Raw genomic sequence first — 20,519 nt, 5'->3', positions numbered from 1 at the left:
TGTGAAGCAGGTTGATCAGAGTCAGAGGGAAAGCACAGATCCTCTGACCATTGTATCTTCTGATTCTGAACTCAGAGGGAAGAACATGGCCTTCAGAGTTTCTTGCTTCTGGACTTCAGAGTTTCCACTATTCAGCTTCTGGATCTTCAGAGTCTTCTACACCATCGGAACATCTGAACCTTCAGTGTTTCTTGGTTGTCAGAACTTCTGGATCATCAGAGCTTCTAGCGACTGAGTCCTCATCAGAGTTTGTATAGCTTCAGATCTTCTGAAGCTTTTCCACTGTTCATACTGAACATGGTGAATGCGAAAGCGTTGCTTGGGTTACCCTTTATACACAGTGCTTCTGATTTGTGTGAAATTGAGTCAGGGTCAGAGCCTGTAAATAGCACACTCAGAAAAACACGTTAGAGTACCACAATTGTTCATATCAAAAGGTTAACTTGTAATCATCAAAACATAGAGTTGTACTACTAGATCAAAACTTGATCTTACAATCTCCCCCTTTTTGATGATGACAAAACTAAGATTTTTGATGAACAATTCTTAAACATTAAACTGAATTCACTCAGAGTTTAGAGATATAGAATAAGACTTATCCTGATGTGAATAGTTTATCTTGCTCATTCTGAATTCAAGTCACTGCTTGATTCTGAGCTTAGCTCCCCCTGAATCTAATACTTGATGAAAACGTTAGTAAAGTCTAGATTCTGAGCTAAATCATATAAGAGTTCAGAGTGAAAAGCTTATGACATAGATGAAAAACGAATAATCAGAGCGCATAAGTGATCAGAGTCATGGACAAGGTATCAGAGTCTTGGGTATCAGAGTCAACTTAGAATCACTTCAGAAGAAGTGAAATGTATTCCTTGTATTTGCCCAGTGACACATCTATGGTCATGAAGGTGGAACTCTTAAAATCTCCAAAAGAAAAATAAGTCACACTAACACATCTTACACATCAAAAACTGGGTTTACTCCCCCTTTTTGTCATAAGCAAAAAGCTTGGGGTGTGAAAAAACTTAGCTTGAAGTACAAGGTACTTCCCCCTTAGAGAAGGTCTAAGTGGAAAGAAAATGAAGATGATGTAAGAATCAGAGTGAGGCGATAATAAAGAGAAGAGTTAATGCAAGGGATGAACGTTTACCACCGGTCAAGTGAGGAAATAGAAGGGTCAGTTACCAAGTACTTAACCTCGAGAAACTGTAAGAGCATTAACTTTCAGAGAGAAAGTGAAGCCTATAAAAACGTTGGAGAGAAAGGTAAGCTTCACACCTCGAATAATATTCAGAAAAAAAATGGCATCATACAGAATGGCATTAGAAGAGCTCAGAAGGAAGGCGTTTGAGGAAGATATGTTCCTCAATATTAGGCATCCCGATGGTACAAAGACCATACAAGAGCTGACGAAGACACTGCTTGAAGAAGATCTTGGTCCAGAGATGGAGAAAGATCTGAAGGAGTTCCTCTGCTTCGTGGAAGAGATTCAGGAGCTTTGCCAGCGGGAGCTGAATCTGCTGGAAGAGAAGGAGACTGTGGAAAAGAGACTCAAGACGACAGAAGATAGTCTAGAAAAAGATGATCTGAGCATCAAACTTGGCAACATAGAGTATGCATTGGATCGTCTGGAGAAGGAAAGAGTGGAGCAGCGCCAAGAATGCAGAAGAATGAGGAAGGATCCTCCATTCTAGATATAGGGAATAATGTATGATGGAAAGAATTATGATGTAAACATAGAACAATTATGAATAAAACAGGTTTTGCAAACATATGTGCCACAAATATATATAGATATATGCATATAGAATCACAAATGAACAAATTAAAGTAAGTAAATAAGCAGAGTTTAAATAAAACAACGTTAAATAAAAAGGAAAAGGAAGAAAAAGAAGAGATCCTAAAAAACTAAGATTTGTCAGTACGGCGCAGAAGTTCCATCATCATGTGCTTCATCTCAATCAGCATGGATTCATGAGTGTCAAGACGTTGTTCCATGATGTCGAGTCTGGATGAGCTTGTCGGAGTAGAGCTGGAAGGAACGTTCTGAGCAGCTTGAGGTTCTGGAATGGAAGCAGAAGCAGCAGGAGTAAACAGAACTGGTGCAAGTCGCTCTGCCTCAGCCTCAGCTTCAAGACGTTCTGCCTCAAGTCTGGCTTGTTCAGCCTGAGCTGCTGCTTGACGGGCAGCTTCTTCTTCTTGTTCTTTCTGTCTCTTGGCTTCTTCAATGGCTTCAAGAAGCTTGGTTCTCTGTTCGAGTTCATGAAGAGCCACCCTCCTAGCAAACCTTTGCTTTGCAGCCTCAATGCTCTGACTTCCCTCTGCATGCAGGAGCTGCAGCATAACGGGAAACTGAGCCACCAGCCAAGTGCTCAAATTGTTCCACTCATCAGCCACATTTTCAGCATTCTCACTGAGGTCAGTCTGACCGTGCACATTGCGGAGCCTCAAGGAGGCTTCATGATTGAAAATATTGATGCACTCAGAGAGAGATGTGGGTTGAAGGTGAGTATAGGGAATGATGGAGAGGTTGGGTGCAGGAGAGGCTGGGTGATTGCTGCTATGAGCTTCAGAGACACCTTGTGGAGAACCAATGTTAATTATGGGAGCATTGGGTTCAGAGGTTCCACGGTGAGGGTCTGAAGTTTCAACCAGAGGGTGAGGTGATCTAACCGAGGATTGGTTAGATACTGATTGTTCAGGTTCAGGGTCTGGTTGAATTGGCTCTTGTTGGTCAGGGACAGGGTGAGCCTGTTGGACTAAGGGGTCTGCCTCTTGGATAGGATTGGCCAAGATAGGTTCATCTGGGTCAACTAGACGTTCAGGTCTAGGGCCAGGATATTGCCTAGGGCTTGGACAGGTAAGGTAATATTCTTCCAAGGCAGATACCTTCTCTTTCCTAACCTCCATGAATTTTCTAAGTGATTCAGAGGTATTGGAGGGAGGAGAGTCAAAGACATTGATGGGGAAGGATACAGGTGTGAAGGCTGATGAAGAGTCTGTATCCGTGGTTCTGACAGCAGGACGTGCTGATGCTCTGGGAGCAGAGTGATCAGACGTTCTGGGTTGTGGTTCTGTTGGTTTGGGTTCTGGTTGGTTGGGGATGATGGGTTCAGAAGTTAATGAGTCGTATGGAATGGTAAGGAGAGAGGTTGGATCTTCTGACCTAGAGGGTTGGTTCTGAAGCAAATTCCAGAGTGGTGCTTCAGCAGGAGAAGGTTGAAAGAATGAAGATCTTGGGGAATGTGGTGGAGAGGTGGTTTGTGCGGCTGGCTGGGATTCATGAATAGGAGTGAGGGGATTTGAAGAGTGTTGGAGTAAGGCAGAAATTGGGAGTGCATCAAATAAATTCAAATCATCATCAGAGGTAAGTGCAGGCTTACTTGAATGTGCTGATGATCGAGTCACTCTGGCAGGAGGTTCAGTCCTTCTGACCTCTGCAGCAGCTGGTTCCACCCGAGTAGGCTTCACCACAATTCTGACTTTCTTCTGCTTCTTCTTTGGAGGACCATCCTCACTATCATCACCATCATCATCATCAGGCTTGCTCTTCGCCTTCTTGACCAGAGGGACATCAGATTCCTCTGAGGATTCGTCCAGAACCATCTTCCTCTTGGTTTTCTTCTTGGGAGGAGAAGGAAACTCTGGAGCTGGTGGAAGTCTGCTGACGAAATCATCAAGGTCAATCTCGAATCCTTGAGCCCTGAGGTCTTCAACATAGCATCTGATGGCTTCAGGATGGTCTGCTTGAGTCCACAGAGGGTAGTCATTCAGAGGCATTCTTCTTCCTCTGATCTCAGAAGATGTGTCCTCATGAGCAGGAGCAATCTTCTTCTGGACCAAACCCATCTTCTTCAGAGAGTTGGCAGTGAAGACATCGCTAACAATTGTGCTCAAGTCCTCTGTGCAACCAGCATTGATCAAATCTTGCACCAAGTTGCTTTCAATGAGAAAGTCTGAGATCAGCCTCCCAAAGGGGATATATTTGATGGCTGACTTGATGGAGGAGGTGGTGCGAGACTTCCGGATGCATTCCTTCAAATAGGAGAACAGGAAGTAGGGAAGGCAGATCTTCTCCTTGTCTTGAATGAAGAACAGCATCGCCTTCTGATTGAAGTTGATGTAGTCTGGAGAACTGCCCTTTGGTCGTTGATTGATGCAGTTGAGCAGGATCTTGTGCCAGACCCTGAGTTTGGGGTGAAGGTCCATCACTTTGTAGCTCGTCTTGCCCGGTTTGTCTCACCATTTTGAAGAGGTTGAAGGTTTGAGGTAGAAGATGAAGTTTGAAGGATGAAGAGAGATCGAGAGAGAAATCACGAAGGAGGCGGTTTTGAAAAGCAGGGAGTGCGAGAGTGAAAACCGGAAGTGAGAGAGAACGTGTGTGTATAGTGGGTTTTATCAAATAACCGTTGTTGATTCAAAAAGCACTTTAAGATCAACGGTTGAAAATTAAAGATAGACAGTAACAGTAAAATACACAATCACACACAGGAGATAAGCATATCTACACGCAATCACAACAGACTGTCTCACGGGCACAAGGAACTATGCATCAGAAATTCTGACGCACGTGTTGTTGTCTCAGCTTCAGAGTCAGTACCAGTGGGCACACACACTCTGATTGAGTTACCTTCTGGACTAGACATCTTCTGATCAAGAAGTATCATAGTCAGAGGTTCTGATCTATCTTCACTCTGGACAAAAGTCCATGTTTAGATTTTTCAGAATAAAATTAAATCTATCTTCAGCTAAGGGCTTTGTAAAGATATCTGCCCATTGATGGTCAGTATCAACAAACTTCAGAAGAAGTACGCCCTTCTGCACATAATCTCTAATGAAGTGATACTTTACCTCAATGTGCTTTGCCCTTGAATGCAAGATAGGATTCTTGCTCAACGAAATTGCAGCAGTGTTATCACAATAGATTGGGATATTGCTCTCAAGGATCTGATAATCCTCCAGCTGATGTTTCATCCAGAGCATCTGAGTGCTGCATATTGCTGCTGAGATATATTCTGCCTCTGCAGTTGATAGAGCAATGGTTGATTGCCTCTTGCTTGCCCATGAGACTAGATTGCTTCCCAGAAATTGACAATTTCCAGAAGTACTTTTTCTCTCTGTTCTATCTCCAGCATAATCAGCATCACAATAACCTGAAAGCTTATACTCTGATGTTTTCTTATACATCAAGCCAAGGTTAGTGGTGCCTTTCAGATACCTTAGGATCCTCTTAACAGCAGTTAAGTGGGTTTCCCTTGGATCTGATTGGAAACGAGCACATAAATGAACACTAAATAATATGTCTGGCCTAGATGCAGTTAAGTACAGAAGTGAACCTATCATGCCACGATAGAGCTTCTGACATACTTTACCACTTATATCTTCTTTTTCCATAATGCATGTTGGATGCATTGGAGTCTTGGCCACTGTAGATTCCAGCATATTGAACTTCTTCAGAAGTTCTTTAGTGTACTTGCTCTGATGGATATATGTTCCTTCTGGTGTTTGATCAACTTGTATTCCCAGAAAGTACTTTAATTCTCCCATCATACTCATCTCAAATTCAGCCTGCATCATCTCAGAAAATTCTTTGCATAGAGATTGATTAGCAGAACCAAATATAATATCATCAACATAAATTTGCACAATTAAGATATCATCTTTATAAGTCTTGCAAAAGAGAGTTGTATCTACTTTACCCCTTACAAACTCATTCTCCAGAAGGAATGAGCTAAGTCTCTCATACCATGCTCTGGGAGCTTGCTTCAGACCGTAGAGTGATTTCTGCAATTTGAACACATGGTCTGGTTTCTTTTCATCTTCAAAACCTGGGGGTTGATGAACATAGACTTCCTCTGAGATATAACCGTTTAGGAAGGCACTCTTTACGTCCATCTGATGTAGAACTATGTTGTGATTTACTGAGAAAGAAATCAATAGTCTGATTGCTTCCAGTCTTGCTACTGGAGCAAATGTTTCAGTGTAGTCTATTCCTTCCTGCTGGCTGTAGCCTTGAGCAACTAGCCTTGCCTTGTTTCTGACTACATCTCCTTTCTCATTTAGCTTGTTTCTGAATACCCATTTCGTTCCAATAACATGGACATTCTCAGGCTTCTTCACTAAGCTCCAAACATCGTTCTTGGAGAATTGATTCAATTCTTCTTCCATGGCCAGAATCCAATCCTTGTCCTGAAGAGCTTCATCTATGGACTTGGGTTCAATTAAGGACACCAATCCTTTCAGACTCAGCAAGGTCTCTTCAGAGGGTCTGAAGGCAGATCTGGTTCTGACTGGTTCATCTTTGTTGCCCAGAATCAATTCCTTAGGATGAGCTGCAGTGATTCTGCTCTTCTTCAGAGTTTGTGAGTTAGAGGGACCAGCTTCTTCCTCTGGTTCATCTTCCTCTGGCTCAACTTCCTCTGGAGCTTTGCCTTTGTCAGAAACATTAATGCTTAAATCTGCAAACTTTTCAACTAGCTTTGACTGGTCAGAGTCAAGCTTATCATCAAATCTAACATGAATAGATTCTTCAATAGTCTTAGCATCAGTATTATAAAATCTAAAACCTTTAGATCTATCAGAATAACCAAGTAATAGACACTTAGAAGATTTAGCATCAAATTTATGCAATCTATCCTTAGTATTGAGAACATAACAAACACAGCCAAAAGGATGAAAATAAGAAATGTTGGGTTTTATGTTCTTCCACAATTCATAAGGAGTCTTTTTCAGAATTGGTCTCACAGAGATTCTGTTCTGAATGTAACATGCTGTATTTACTGCCTCTGCCCAAAAGTGCTTAGCCATGCCAGTTTCTTGGAGCATGGTTCTAGCCATCTCCTGAAGAGTTCTATTCTTCCTCTCAACAACACCATTTTGTTGAGGAGTTCTGGGACAAGAGAAATCATGTGTAATTCCATAGGAATCAAACAGACTCTCAAACTTGTCATTCTCAAACTCTCCACCATGGTCACTTCTGACACGCACAATTCTACAAGCCTTCTCGTTTTGCACTTGAGCAATGAAGGTAGAGAACACAGCATGAGACTCATCCTTGCGGGTTAGAAACTTTACCCATGTCCAGCGGCTATAGTCATCAACGATAACCATCCCATATCTCTTGCCACCTATAGACTCAGTTTTCACTGGTCCAAACAGGTCGATATGCAGAAGTTCTAACGGCCTTGAGGTTGAGACAACATTCTTTGCCTTGAAAGGGACTTTTGTGAATTTGCCTTTCTGACATGCTTCACAAAGAGCGTCTGAAGCGAACTTCAGATTGGGTAAGCCCCTGACAAGGTTTAGCTTGCTCAGCTGAGAAATCTTTCTCATACTGGCATGCCCTAACCGTCTATGCCATACCCACTGCTCTTCATTAACAGACAGAAGGCACTTCACATTCTGAGCCTCCAACTCAGATAATCTGATCTTATAAATGTTGTTCTTCCTCTTGCTGTTAAACAGAACAGAGCCATCGATCTGACTTACAGCCCGGCAGGACTTTTGATTGAATATAACATCATAACCCTTGTCAGCTAATTGACTTATAGACAATAAGTTATGTGTTAAGCCGTCTACCAATAAAACATTATCAATGCATGGACTACTATCTACACAAATAGTACCAGTACCAATAATTTTACCCTTTTCATTTCCTCCAAAGCCAACTTCGCCTCCAGGCTTAAGTTTCAGCTCTCGGAACATACGCTTTTCTCCCGTCATGTGACGCGAGCATCCACTGTCCAGATACCATGATTGGTGTTTCAGTGGAGCTATCAAGGATATCTGCAACATAGATAATCTTGTCCTTAGGTACCCACTTTCTGGGTCCTCTTTTGTTAGTTACCCCAAAGGTTCTGATCACCTTGGGTGTCTCAACATGATATTTTAAAGGAATATTTGCATGATATTTAGTCATAGAGAAAGATCCCTTTTTAAGAGGGTTTTTAGCAACTTCAGCAGGTACAGGATCAGGCAATATGGTACCAGAGGGAACAAAGCATTCATACAAGGATTTAGCTTTAGACACAGAAGGCTCATTTCTAATTGGTTTAGAATAGCCAATGCCATGCATTCCATTTCTGCTTACACCATAGATCATTGAAGCCATTAAGCTTCTATCTACGCTTTTAGCCAGGAATCTTTGAAAAGATTTTTCATACTTAGATTCATGCTTACTATCAGAGGCATCGCAGGCAATAACTTCTTCTAACTTTGCAATTTGATTCTTAAGCACAGAGTTAGAATTAACTAAAGCATGGTTATCATTTTTCAAATCAGATATGATTTTCTCATGTTCAGAAGGAGTTTTAGAAACAGCAGATAAGTTCTTTTTCAGCTTCTTATGCTTAGACAACAAGGAGTTATACTTATCCATGATATCAGACAAAGCATGTTTCAGTTCAGAGGTAGAGAAGGAAGCAAATACCTCATTTTCATCGTCAGAGTCTGGATCTCCTTCTGATTCTGAGTCAGAGTCAACAGCTTCCTTTGACTCTGTTCCTTTGTCTTTGACAATAGCCATGAGTCCTTGGACTTCACCATCAGAGTCAACATCCTCTGACTCTGATTCATCGAATGTCACCATCAGACTCTTCTTGGTCTTGAAGTGCTTCTTTGGCTTCTTGTCCTTCTTCAATTTTGGACAGTCACTTTTGTAGTGCCCTGATTCTTTGCACTCAAAGCAAGTGACTTCCTTGATTGATGACTTCTTCTGACCTGAGGATTCAGACTTTCCTCTTGCCTTTCCAGAGCCTTTGAACTTGCTCTGCCTGTGCTTCCAGATGCGGTTGAGTCTCTTGGAGATCAGAGTCAGCTCATCTTCATCAGAATCTTCTGATGCTTCTTCAGATTCTTCTTCTTCAGCTTGAAGAGCCTTTGACTTCTCAACCTTAGCCTTTTCAGATTTGGATTTCAAGGCTATGGACTTTTTCCTCAGATCTTGCATCTCTGAGCGCTTCAGCTCATGGCATTTCAAAATGCTGATGAGTTCTTCTAAACTCATATTCTCAACATCTCTCGTGAGCTCTATTGAAGTCACCAAAGGCATCCAACTTTCAGGAAGACACCTGATGACCCTTATGACGTGATCTTTTGTTGTGTAGCTCTTGTTGAGAGGACGTATGCCAGCTACAAGCAGTTGAAATCTGGAGAACATTTCTTCAATGGACTCATTTGGCTCCATGATGAAGGATTCATACTTTTGGATCAAAGACAATGCCTTTGATTCTTTGACTTTCTTGTTTCCTTCATGAGACATCTTCAGAGAATCAAAAATGCCTTTAGCAAACTCACGATCTGTAATCTTCTGGTACTCCTCATAGGAGATAGCACTTAGAAGAATTGCTCTTGCTTTATGATGTTGTGAGTACAGCTTCTTTTGATCTGCAGACATCTCTGACCTTGGGATCTTTTTGCCATCTGCATCAACTGGACGCTCATAGCCATCCACAATAATATCCCAGAGATCTGCATCGAAACCCAGAAAGAAACTTTCCAGTCTATCTTTCCAATATTCGAACCTTTGACCATCGAACATAGGAGGCTTTGCGTTGTAACCATCTCTTTGAGTTTCACTGGTGGTGGCAGCCATTGTTTTTCACACCGGCCCGGATCACTGAACACTGTTAGGTGTGGTAATCAGAACTTGCGCTCTGATACCAATTGAAGGTATGAAAAACGGTAGAAAGGGGGGGTTTGAATAACGTTTTCAGTACAAAAACTACCACCTTAAAGATTTTAACAAATCTTTTCGAGAACTAAGTGCAAAAGATAGAGATAGAAAAGCACACAAGGATTTTATCCTGGTTCACTTGATAAATCACTCAAGCTACTCCAGTCCACCCGTTAAGGTGATTTCTTCCTTCTTAGAATGAAGGCAATCCACTAATCAGGTAAGAGTTACAACTGCACTTGAAACCTACAAGTGACTAACAATTACACTGACTTAGCTCACACTAAGATTCACTCTCTTAGTTTTCTCTAGGATCCGATCAACCTTGATCTCCTAAAGGAAAAATCAAACAACTGTTTGAGGTTGGTGTTTACAAGGGTTTGCTTCTGAATAAGCTGAGTGTAAACTAAAATAAATTACAAGATGAAAGAAAGCTTAGAATATGTCTTGCGCGTGTGTATTGCTTCTTGTATATTTTTTCTTCTTCTTGCCGCTTCTTTCAATCTTCAGCCTCTATATATACTCCAAGGATTAGGGTTGAGCGTTGCATGGAAATGCTACCGTTGGAGGGCAGTTCTGGAAAATCCAGCTTCTGCTGTGGCTGAGAACGTTAGGTAGGTCGTCAGGAAGGTACACTTGCTTTTGTACTTGGATAGCGACTTGACCTTTTAACCTAGGAGACTTCTGATCAGAGGAATGCTTCGTATTGGAACTTGTGAAGCAGGTTGATCAGAGTCAGAGGGAAAGCACAGATCCTCTGACCATTGTATCTTCTGATTCTGAACTCAGAGGGAAGAACATGGCCTTCAGAGTTTCTTGCTTCTGGACTTCAGAGTTTCCACTATTCAGCTTCTGGATCTTCAGAGTCTTCTACACCATCGGAACATCTGAACCTTCAGTGTTTCTTGGTTGTCAGAACTTCTGGATCATCAGAGCTTCTAGCGACTGAGTCCTCATCAGAGTTTGTATAGCTTCAGATCTTCTGAAGCTTTTCCACTGTTCATACTGAACATGGTGAATGCGAAAGCTTTGCTTGGGTTACCCTTTATACACAGTGCTTCTGATTTGTGTGAAATTGAGTCAGGGTCAGAGCCTGTAAATAGCACACTCAGAAAAACACGTTAGAGTACCACAATTGTTCATATCAAAAGGTTAACTTGTAATCATCAAAACATAGAGTTGTACTACTAGATCAAAACTTGATCTTACATTATAATGTTTTGTACAGTTAACAAAAACCATACATTAGTAATGATTTTCCGGTTCCGGTCACATATATAAAAGTTTAACTTAGAATTTAGTTCTTTCTTCTCTTACTTGGCTTTAATGCCTCATGATTCATGTACTTCATTCACTAAAAGCTTCCTTGAAAAATACATTATGTTATGTTTTCTTACATTTCAAGGTAAGGAAAATGAAGTGAGTTTTTGATGCAAAAATAACAGGAATATTTTGACCAATGAGAGTCCAGCTCCAGCAACTCAGATTAACCCAATTCAACCAACAAATCACATCGGAAAAAATTATAAAACTGACACAAAAGTAGTAATCAGCCTAATGCTTTAATTAAACAATTGACTATCATGCTTAAGAACCATTTCACCCTTTAGAAAGCCTTTGATGTTGTCATGTCAATTATGATGGTTGTTGATGAAGCGCTTAAGAATGAAGCGCTCGAAAGCGGGGTGTTTGTTGATGCGTGCGGATGATATGCATGTTTTCTACCCAAACGGAAATTCACAAATCCGATAGATTAGAGAAAGCACCAAGAGAAGAGGAAATTGGGTTCGTTTCCGGAGCAGGAAGAGAAGAGGAAAAGAATTTTGAGAGAGATCCAGAATTTGAAAACAAAAATAGAGAGAGAGAGAGAATAGATTCAATTTGAATTTTGAAAGAGTTTCGATTCCCCCAGTTTGTAGAACTCATGATTCTTGCTTTAATTAAACAATTGACTATCATGCTTAAGAACCATTTCACCCTTTAGAAAGCCTTTGATGTTGTCATGTCAATTATGATGGTTGGTTCAGCAAAGAATGCCTTCTTTAGATGTTGTCATTGAATTTGATAAAATAATCAATTCATCACAGATGCAGAAATGCTTACCCGAACTTGAATAAAGAGACTTCTGCAGGAATGGAGTCAATCCTATTGGACAACATCAGTCATCTTCAATTACCACCATTATGTTACCAACCCAGGAATTTGCAAGATAGAAGGTTCACTTGCTGATATAGATCTAACAATGTAAAACATTTTATCATAAAGCAAAATAACCTAATAAAAGCAAGCTCAATAAAATCATAGCATAATGATTCTTTTTTTTTTTGGTAGATAAAGATAGCACTATCTGAGCTAAGATTTGGTGGCCTAATCTGAGATAATGATACTTGTTGGCTTGGTAATAATCTAGATGAAGGTGTGTAATACAAATTGCATCAAATACAAAAAATTTAAGCTTCTAGAATTGTACCTGATTAGATAAATATGGATGTGAAGAAGCTGACCCACCTGGATCAAAGTCCCTTGAATGATAAGCACATACAAATCTTCCCCGTGCTTTGATCCAACAAAACTTTCTGCAAAAAAAAACCCATATATTAACATTAATTCTTCCATGACAGATCAAAATAAAGAAAAGGAACCATTATCGTTTATTGAGGCTACCCAATTCAGACCATGACAGATAAAAAACACACTCTCGTAAAGACATTTTCAACCATGAAAAATAATGAAAATTTCAAAATGGAATGGATGACAGTCAAAGAAATAGAATGTAGAAACCTCACCATTGAGGAATTCAATGTACCATGATAAGCATTGTCTGTCTACAGTTCAGAGAATCATGTGATGATAAACTAAACCAGTATCTTGAGTATAGAAAGTTGAAATCCAAGTACAATATAACGAAAGAAATCATAAAGGTTGAGAAAAATGGATTGTTCAATAACAAAGAGGACATTACAGTTCATGGGAAGGTTTCACAATTCACCATCTTCCATCTTGAAGCCCTTTTTTTCTCTCTCATTCTGATCTTTGAAAAATATGAACAAACAGGGTTGAAAGAAGTAAATGAGCAAAGATAAATGGGCAAAAGAGAGGAGGAATAAACCCAAATCTGAGATAGACAAAACTTGCAAATCTCCTACTCCAAGTAACACATTGAAGGTCTCTGGTGAAAAGAATGAACAATATCAATACCAAAACTTGTTCTGATTTGTGAAAACAAAGAGGAAGAATAACAACAAAAATGATTGAAAGAATGAACAATATCAATACCAAAACTTGTTCTGATTTCTCAACTACTCCTATTCCAAAAATTTATGTTAAATTCCCATCTCCTATGGTAAAACCCTGCAAAAATGAGAACAAAGAAATTAGCAAGTTTGAGAACAAAACATAAAAATGAGAAAAATGCATTGTTCAAGAATAAAGAGGACATTGGAGTTCATCATGGGAAGGTTTTAAGATAACAATCTACGTCATTCATAGTCATAAGAGAATAAAAAGGCTTACAAATAAAATGATAAAGCTATGTGAACGACATAGAGAAGGGAAGACAGAAAGAAAGGAAGGGAAAGAAGCTAGTACTTACTCGAGGATGGAAGAGACTGCGAGTGAGGACCGCAAAGAAGTAGCCAAGCGAGCAAGATAGTGTTTCTCCGCTTTCGCAGTTCATCGAATTCCGTCTTCAAGCTATTCTCTCTCTTGTTCTAATCTCGTAAAAAGAAGAACAAAAAGGGATGAAAGAGGAAATTGTGCCCCTTTTCCAATTGCCAAAACCCTAAATCGTCAACAACACCAGCACGCCAATAGGATAAAGACGAAGCTTCAGTCGGCGCTGGAAGCCACCGTCTTGGAGGTTGACGACATCTCGCACCAGCACGCCGGCGTCAGAGAGAGTTCCGAGAAGGGGGAGACCCATTACAACTTGAGGATCAGTTCGCTGAATTTGTTCTGATCTCAAATCGGCCTCGTCGCTGATGTGATAAGGGAGGTGAAAATAGTGACTGTGAATGCCGATATTGAGGGGAGGACGGAGAATGAAGCGCTCGAAAACGGGGTGTTTGTTGATGCGTGCGGATGATATGCATGTTTTCTACCCAAACGGAAATTCACAAATCCGATAGATTAGAGAAAGCACCAAGAGAAGAGGAAATTGGGTTCGTTTCCGGAGCAGGAAGAGAAGAGGAAAAGAATTTTGAGAGAGATCCAGAATTTGAAAACAAAAATAGAGAGAGAGAGAGAGAGAGAATAGATTCAATTTGAATTTTGAAAGAGTTTCGATTCCCCCAGTTTGTAGAACTCATGATTCTTGACTTTACTGACAAACTGGGAGAAAACGGGTGACTTTACTGACAAACTGGGAGAAAACGGGAAGGAAAGTGAGCTGCTAAATTGAACTCTGAAAAGGGTGTGGAGAAGGAAATGCTTGAAGCTGACACGTGGTAGGTTGCTGAGAGAACAACACGTCGGATTTTGTCGTTCTAAAGGGCTTGTGCTTTGTATCTAGTATAGATTGGTCTGCCACATTATTAAATGTGTTCTTTAACTTCTCCATTGCCAATCATGACACAGCCTTTGGATGTAGAAAGCTTATAAACAGTATTTTCTCCTCTCTTTTTTTTTTGGTCAAATGCCTCTCCTTTCAAGTTATATCCCATCAACAAAAAAGGCCTACTTTTACATGTGTGGTTATTTCAAGCCCAAAATCCCATCTCTCTCTGCCACTGCCAATTCCTCATAGATATGTCACACTTATGTCGTCTCAAATTCCCTTGTGGCAGAGAGCAAGAGACAAAAACATTTTGCCCATTATTTTTGTCTTAGATTTCAGAAAAGTTGAATCTCCTTTTTATTTTTTATGGCATAGTCAAAAGGTATCAAGTATGACATTTCACACAGTCGATGGACATTGATTTAATGAAGAAACAGTGGACGGTTCAAATTTTTCAAACGAATACGGCTATGTTTGTTTTTCAGTTCGGACACCTCAATGTGGGTTTGGGTTATATTGAACAATGTGCCACTATGTTTGGATGGCTCCAACCCACATTCACCTTAACCGACTTTGTGTCTAAAACCCACTTTCACTCAATTCCACTCAATCCTCACTTCTACTTTGGATGAAAGTTGGTTGGTACATTGGTATTGAACTTTTATAGTAATTATACACTATGAAAGTGCTTTTGGTTAATATTATCCAAACAAAATTAATTTATCAAACTTACTTTTAAAATAAAAGTATCCAAACATAAATCACATTACAACAAACTCACATTCATCCAAACTCTGTTTTGCAAACCCACATTGACTCAAACTATGTTTTGTAAACTGAAATCCAAACAAACACTACATCGGTAAAAATATAATTAAAAACAATTTTAATATGTTTATACTAATAAATTATATAAGTCCTTATAAAAATATAATCGCATGTTTTCAGTGTGTCACGCGTGTGTGTGTGAGAGAGAGGGGTAAGGGATTGTTGATCTTTGGTGCAAAAAAGTGTAAAAGTTGGTCTACTATTACAATTTAAAATTTTGAGGGAGTTCAAAAATAAAATTATATAAGGAGGTAATTAAGTGCAATTTTTTTAGGGGTTCATATGAACCCCTCATTATACTCTGTCCGCCACTATGAGCAAATGGAAACCCGGGTAGACGTGTTAATATTATTATAACAACTTTTTTTTTTACTGGGTTCTTATTGTAATCGAGTAAGACAATCCTATGATTGAATAACACGTGGTGCTGGGCACGGTGGTGCAGTGTGAATCAATGACCGGAGATGCACTTATTAAATGACATTCCAATGCTTAAATAAGTTTAAAATTATAGAGAATCTCAAGGTTTAGAAGTAAAATATGTAGAAGACAAATGAGTTTTGTCAGTGCTATCTAACCTATATAATGGTTATCTTATGTATAGTAAAGACAGTTAACCGTTTTTCAATCTATTATTTAGGAGGATTGAGGGTTCACCTTACCTAAGTGAACTTGGCCACAACTATTTATAACAACTTAGGTTTATGTTGAACTCGTTGGTTAGAAGAAATGAAGTTTTGTGTTTGGGTGTACATACGATAGTCAATGGCCATGTAGTCATTTAAACTGTGCAAGATGATGGTGGGCTGAAAGGTCATTTGAGACAACAGGAGCAACAAGAAATTAAATCTTATTCAAATTAAGAACAATATTTATATTACGGTCAAGCTAACTATATCCCTCACAGTTTTATAATAAACTGATGATTCATAACAACGTGAAGAAAAGGATAAGTTATGAAATAGAAAGGTATCGTTTATTGGAATCCTTCCCAAACACCAGAGGATGAAACACAAAGTGGAGTGGACCTCTCAACAAGCCTTGCATGCATCTTCCACACCCCACGTACTATCGAACTATATGATTATGTATGCATTTGATGGTCAAACAAATCCAGCAACCACACAAAACAATTCCAAATTTATCTTTCTTTTAATAATATATATGAACATGTGATGCTTGTGACAGATTTGATTACACGTACCAAGTCATTGAAATCCAAGGCCACGAAATCAAAAGTTCAGAGAATGTGTGAAAAGTGAAAAATACCAAAACTATTGGTTGGCCTATATATCTACGCCACGAGAATTTCTGTTGCTGTTATCTTATTCTGGATTCCAATTTGGTGCGCCTATCAAATCCAAATATAAGCATTCGTGTCTAGTTCTGTTTGGTGGTATTGGTGGATTTCATTACTTGGTGAACACTACCATAATTGTGCGCACTACTATCATTCTCACCACCTCTAAATTCCATGATCTTATTTCATTATCGTGTTAATTAATTAAAATGACCATCATATATAGAATTAGTTTGGTTATCTTTCTTTTTCAACGTAAAGTATGCGCGAGACTATTCTGTTTTAGAAGATGAGTTTTGTGATTTATATATTCCACTTGTATTTGATCAAACAAATTAATAAATCCGAACAATCACCTTAAACGAAGTGTTTCTTTCTTATGAGAACTTGGCATTGATGATTGAGTCGCAAGGCATAGGTGCGTGGCTCCGTCAACGCCCAAAGAAACTTGTTTGATTTGGTACTATGCTGAAAATAATTGGACATTAGTGTCAGCCATGGACAAAGCTAACGGATAATTTAGTGTCGACTATGGCAATATATATGTTACCTCAGTTGAACCGCCGCTAAACATAGAGTTGACCCTCGAGACAAACGTTAAGTGTTAGCTTCGAGCCCCTTTAACGTTAGCCTTCGCACCAATGCTATGCCAATGTTTAAATCGGTTATAACATCAGATTTTGCATTGTTTGCATTGGCTTACGACTGACTCTACTTCGCACTTTTCTTGTTTTGTTTTGCTTAGCTAGATATATACATTTTGTTAAGATAATCATCAAATATGGTTAGTTATGTTCTGCTCGCTAAGTTAAATCAACTTTCTTTGGGATGAAGAATTGAACTCTTGGAGGAAAATCTAGCGTGCTAAGCGATGCATACTTCAATGTCACGTCATATTGCACATAAAAATACAAAATAAGGGACTTTTAAGGGATTCTATTCTAGAAACATATCAAGAAGCAGAGCACGATCCAGAAGAGAAAAAAAGTATAAGGTTGGATAGATTTGAGCCCTAAGATTTTAGTGGCAACCATGAGAGGCTTGTAACACATTCTGGACCCGTGATAGAATTGCACAATTCAATTCCCACAGATAGTTGACAAATAGAGTAGAGACTAGGCCTATGCTAATTTGTGTAGGCCTACTTCATTAGCGTCTTAATCATCCACTAAGCTGACACTACTTTAATGTTGATCATATTTTAGCAAGCTATACACTTGAATTTCAACTCTTTTAATATTTGATTCCAACATTCAGTGACGGATACACGTCGGGGTGAGGGGCATGTTCCCCGCTTAATTTTGATAAATTGGTGTAGTAATAGGTGACGACCAGGGTGTACCATTTTATTTTTGGTCCACCGGTGCACCATAGTTATCCACCATTAGATCTAGGAATCTTAGTATATTCTTTAATTGGATGGTTAGGATTGGTTGGATATTAAAAGGCAAAAACATAAATTGACAACCCTACAACCCCTCCATCTCTCACATATTCTTCTAAGAGAGAGAGATTATCTAAGAGACAAATTCTTTTCCTGAGTTTCTGCAGCATTTGAAGATTATCATTTTCAATATGCTTGATAAGCTTCTGTATGAACATATGCCGTTCTTGAGCTCGAAGCTTGCTGACATGAACCACCTGTTTCCCTTTAGTTTTTCCACCTGTTTCCATGCTATCATGTGCATCAAAGGAATAACATCACTAAAAGAAAAACAACTCATAGAAAGAACTCAAAGAAAGGGAAACTGGATCACAAAGAGAAAATAGAATCAGATAAAATAAGGGAAAATTAAATGATTTGAAGCCACCCCAAGTTCATATGTACAAACTATGCTTTCAGATGCAAACACCTAGTGCTAGATATTCAAGATCCATAGCAGATAGTGAGCATGAAGAGACACCCAGGTCATGCCAAAGCTTTGCATAAATCCTCAACATCTTGCCTTCCAGATCTAAACGTCAGATGCCAACACCCAGTGCTAGAATCCAGAAAAAAAAAAATTGAACCCAGAACCCAACCCCATCGAACCCACCCCCACCATCGTCCCCAACCACCGAAATCCCCAACCCAAAAACCCACCTTCACCGATCGAAAACCCGTCACAACCCACCCTACCCTCACCCCCACCTTCACCAGAAACCAAAGAGAAGATGAAGAAGAGGAAAACAGATCTGAGAGAAGAAGAGGAAAACAGATATGAGATGAAGAAGGGGGTACTGGTGCTAGTGCAGATCTGAGGAAGAATCCGACTCGGCTGAAGCCGGTGCCGGGAACCACGCCGGAGGAGATCGCCGGTGGGTTGACTGGGGTTTCTACCACCTGATCAAAATCATCACAGAAATTTTGAATTTTAATTTGCTTTCTGGGCTCCAGATTTGTGTTTTGATTTGCAGAGGAGAAGTTGGTTTTCTGGGTGAGAAGAGGGTTCTTTGATGGTGGCTGGTGGTGGCTAGGAAGGAGGGGGTGAGAGAGTGGGGGATTGGAGGAAGAAGAAGAAGGGGTAAAGTCAGAAGTACCCTTAATAAAAAGTCAAATCTACCCCTGGTGCACCGGTGGACCAAAATGAAACTTGTCCACCCTAGCCTCCACCGTAGTAATATACACTTTTTATGGGTTATCACTTTAATTTAACTTCTCTTTGAATTACATTGTCCCACACTATCTCACACATGCATTTCTATAAAATAAATCATGTTTTATAACTTTAGTTAATAAACTTAGTGTCTTTCTATTACATTGCCTCACGTGCTCCCACACTGACACATTCATATAAATACGTTTCAAAATATTTGAGTTGTGATTTTTTTGTCTTCTTTCTCAAATCGAATTATAATTTGGACATTGGCCGGGAAGATGTTAATCATGGTAATAAAGAAGAACATAACATTAACCAAATAGCTAAAGAAGGAATACATAGAAAAAAATAGAAATGTATGATCGAAATAACTTCAGCTCTTCACCACCAAAAACTCTAAAAAACATATATACCCTAATAGTACAATTTGTCGAACATCTGTTTTTTTTTTTACATCGGAAAGATAAATTGCACCCGCCAGGAATTGATCCCTGGACCTCCCTCTACGCGCAACTCATATGTCCCCCTAATTCCTACCACTTAAACTATCCTACCAGGACTAAAAAACATACCCTAATAGTAAAATTGGTCGGATGAGGTAACTAGATGTTTTTCTCATTAAAAAAACTACAATGATCAGATGTATTTTCTTCAAAATGTTTGAAAAGGAAAAAGAAATCACCAACTTCACCAAAATAAAATAAAAAAGTCAATGAGAACTTGAATGCAAATTATTTATAAAATGTTCTGCAGTGACAAAACAAATAAAGCCCAGAAAATATAAATTTTGATCTCATTTTCTACACATGACATAATCAGGTTTTACGGTGTTAGTATATAGTAACTAAAATCAACTTTTAGTAATAGTATATTATATTTTATGTTATAAATATATTTTTTTAAGGGTTAATCCTCTAATTGGTCCCTGTGGTTGTGTGGCCGTCTGAAATTAGTCCCTCCCGTAAAATCTAAGTCCTCGTGTTTGGAAAGTGTGTGGAAATTAGTCCCTCCGGCGAGGACTTGCTACACACTTTTTCAAACACGAGGACTTAGATTTTACGGGAGGGACTAATTTCAGACGGCGACACAACCACAGGGACCAATTAGAGGATTAACCCTTTTTTAAATATATATATATATATATATATATATATATATACATTATTCTCCCACATATATGAAATTTTTGGATTCGTCACTATCGATATTAAAGTAAAACCGATGCTATATAAAAAAAATAAAACCAACACTAAAAGAGTGTTTTCATATAGCAATTCTTCTAACGCTTAAATTGTTTTTCTTCTTCCACACCAACAAATCATCTAAATATAATCTTAGAGACAAAGGATCACAATATCTTCGAAATAACAATTTCCAAACCATTTTAACCAACCGTCCAAATAATATATAGTAATGAAGATGATGCATTACTGGACTTGATGGTGAAAAGTTTGTTGATTATTTTAAAAAATTTAAATAATCAATTTTAGGTTTGGGTTGGCAGGCAATGTTATCCTCCAGTTTGGTTTAAATGTCGAATTAGATTGGCAGGCTTGGGCAGAATAGAATATATTCATTCTGTTGAATTGACTTGTTGAATTGTAATAAAATTTCTTCTTTTTGTTTTTTGGCTGCACTTCATCTTTG

At 39.0% G+C, this 20,519-nt stretch overlaps 1 long non-coding RNA gene across 1 annotated transcript; it reads right to left on the bottom strand.

Annotated features, from left to right (window-relative positions):
• Positions 1-12,043: 12,043 nt before the first annotated feature.
• LOC130716898 (uncharacterized) lies at positions 12,044-13,050 on the bottom strand. The gene is made up of 3 exons (XR_009012222.1): positions 12,947-13,050; positions 12,633-12,839; positions 12,044-12,246 (listed from the first exon to the last, which is right to left on the bottom strand). It is a non-coding gene; the product is annotated as an uncharacterized LOC130716898 (long non-coding RNA).
• Positions 13,051-20,519: the final 7,469 nt, after the last annotated feature.

The sequence above is a fragment of the Lotus japonicus genome, chromosome 5, assembly GCF_012489685.1.
Source record: "Lotus japonicus ecotype B-129 chromosome 5, LjGifu_v1.2".
Taxonomy (NCBI): Eukaryota; Viridiplantae; Streptophyta; class Magnoliopsida; order Fabales; family Fabaceae; genus Lotus; species Lotus japonicus.
The sequence above is the reverse complement of the archived record's forward strand: the minus strand, read 5'-3'. Positions and strand labels throughout refer to the sequence as shown.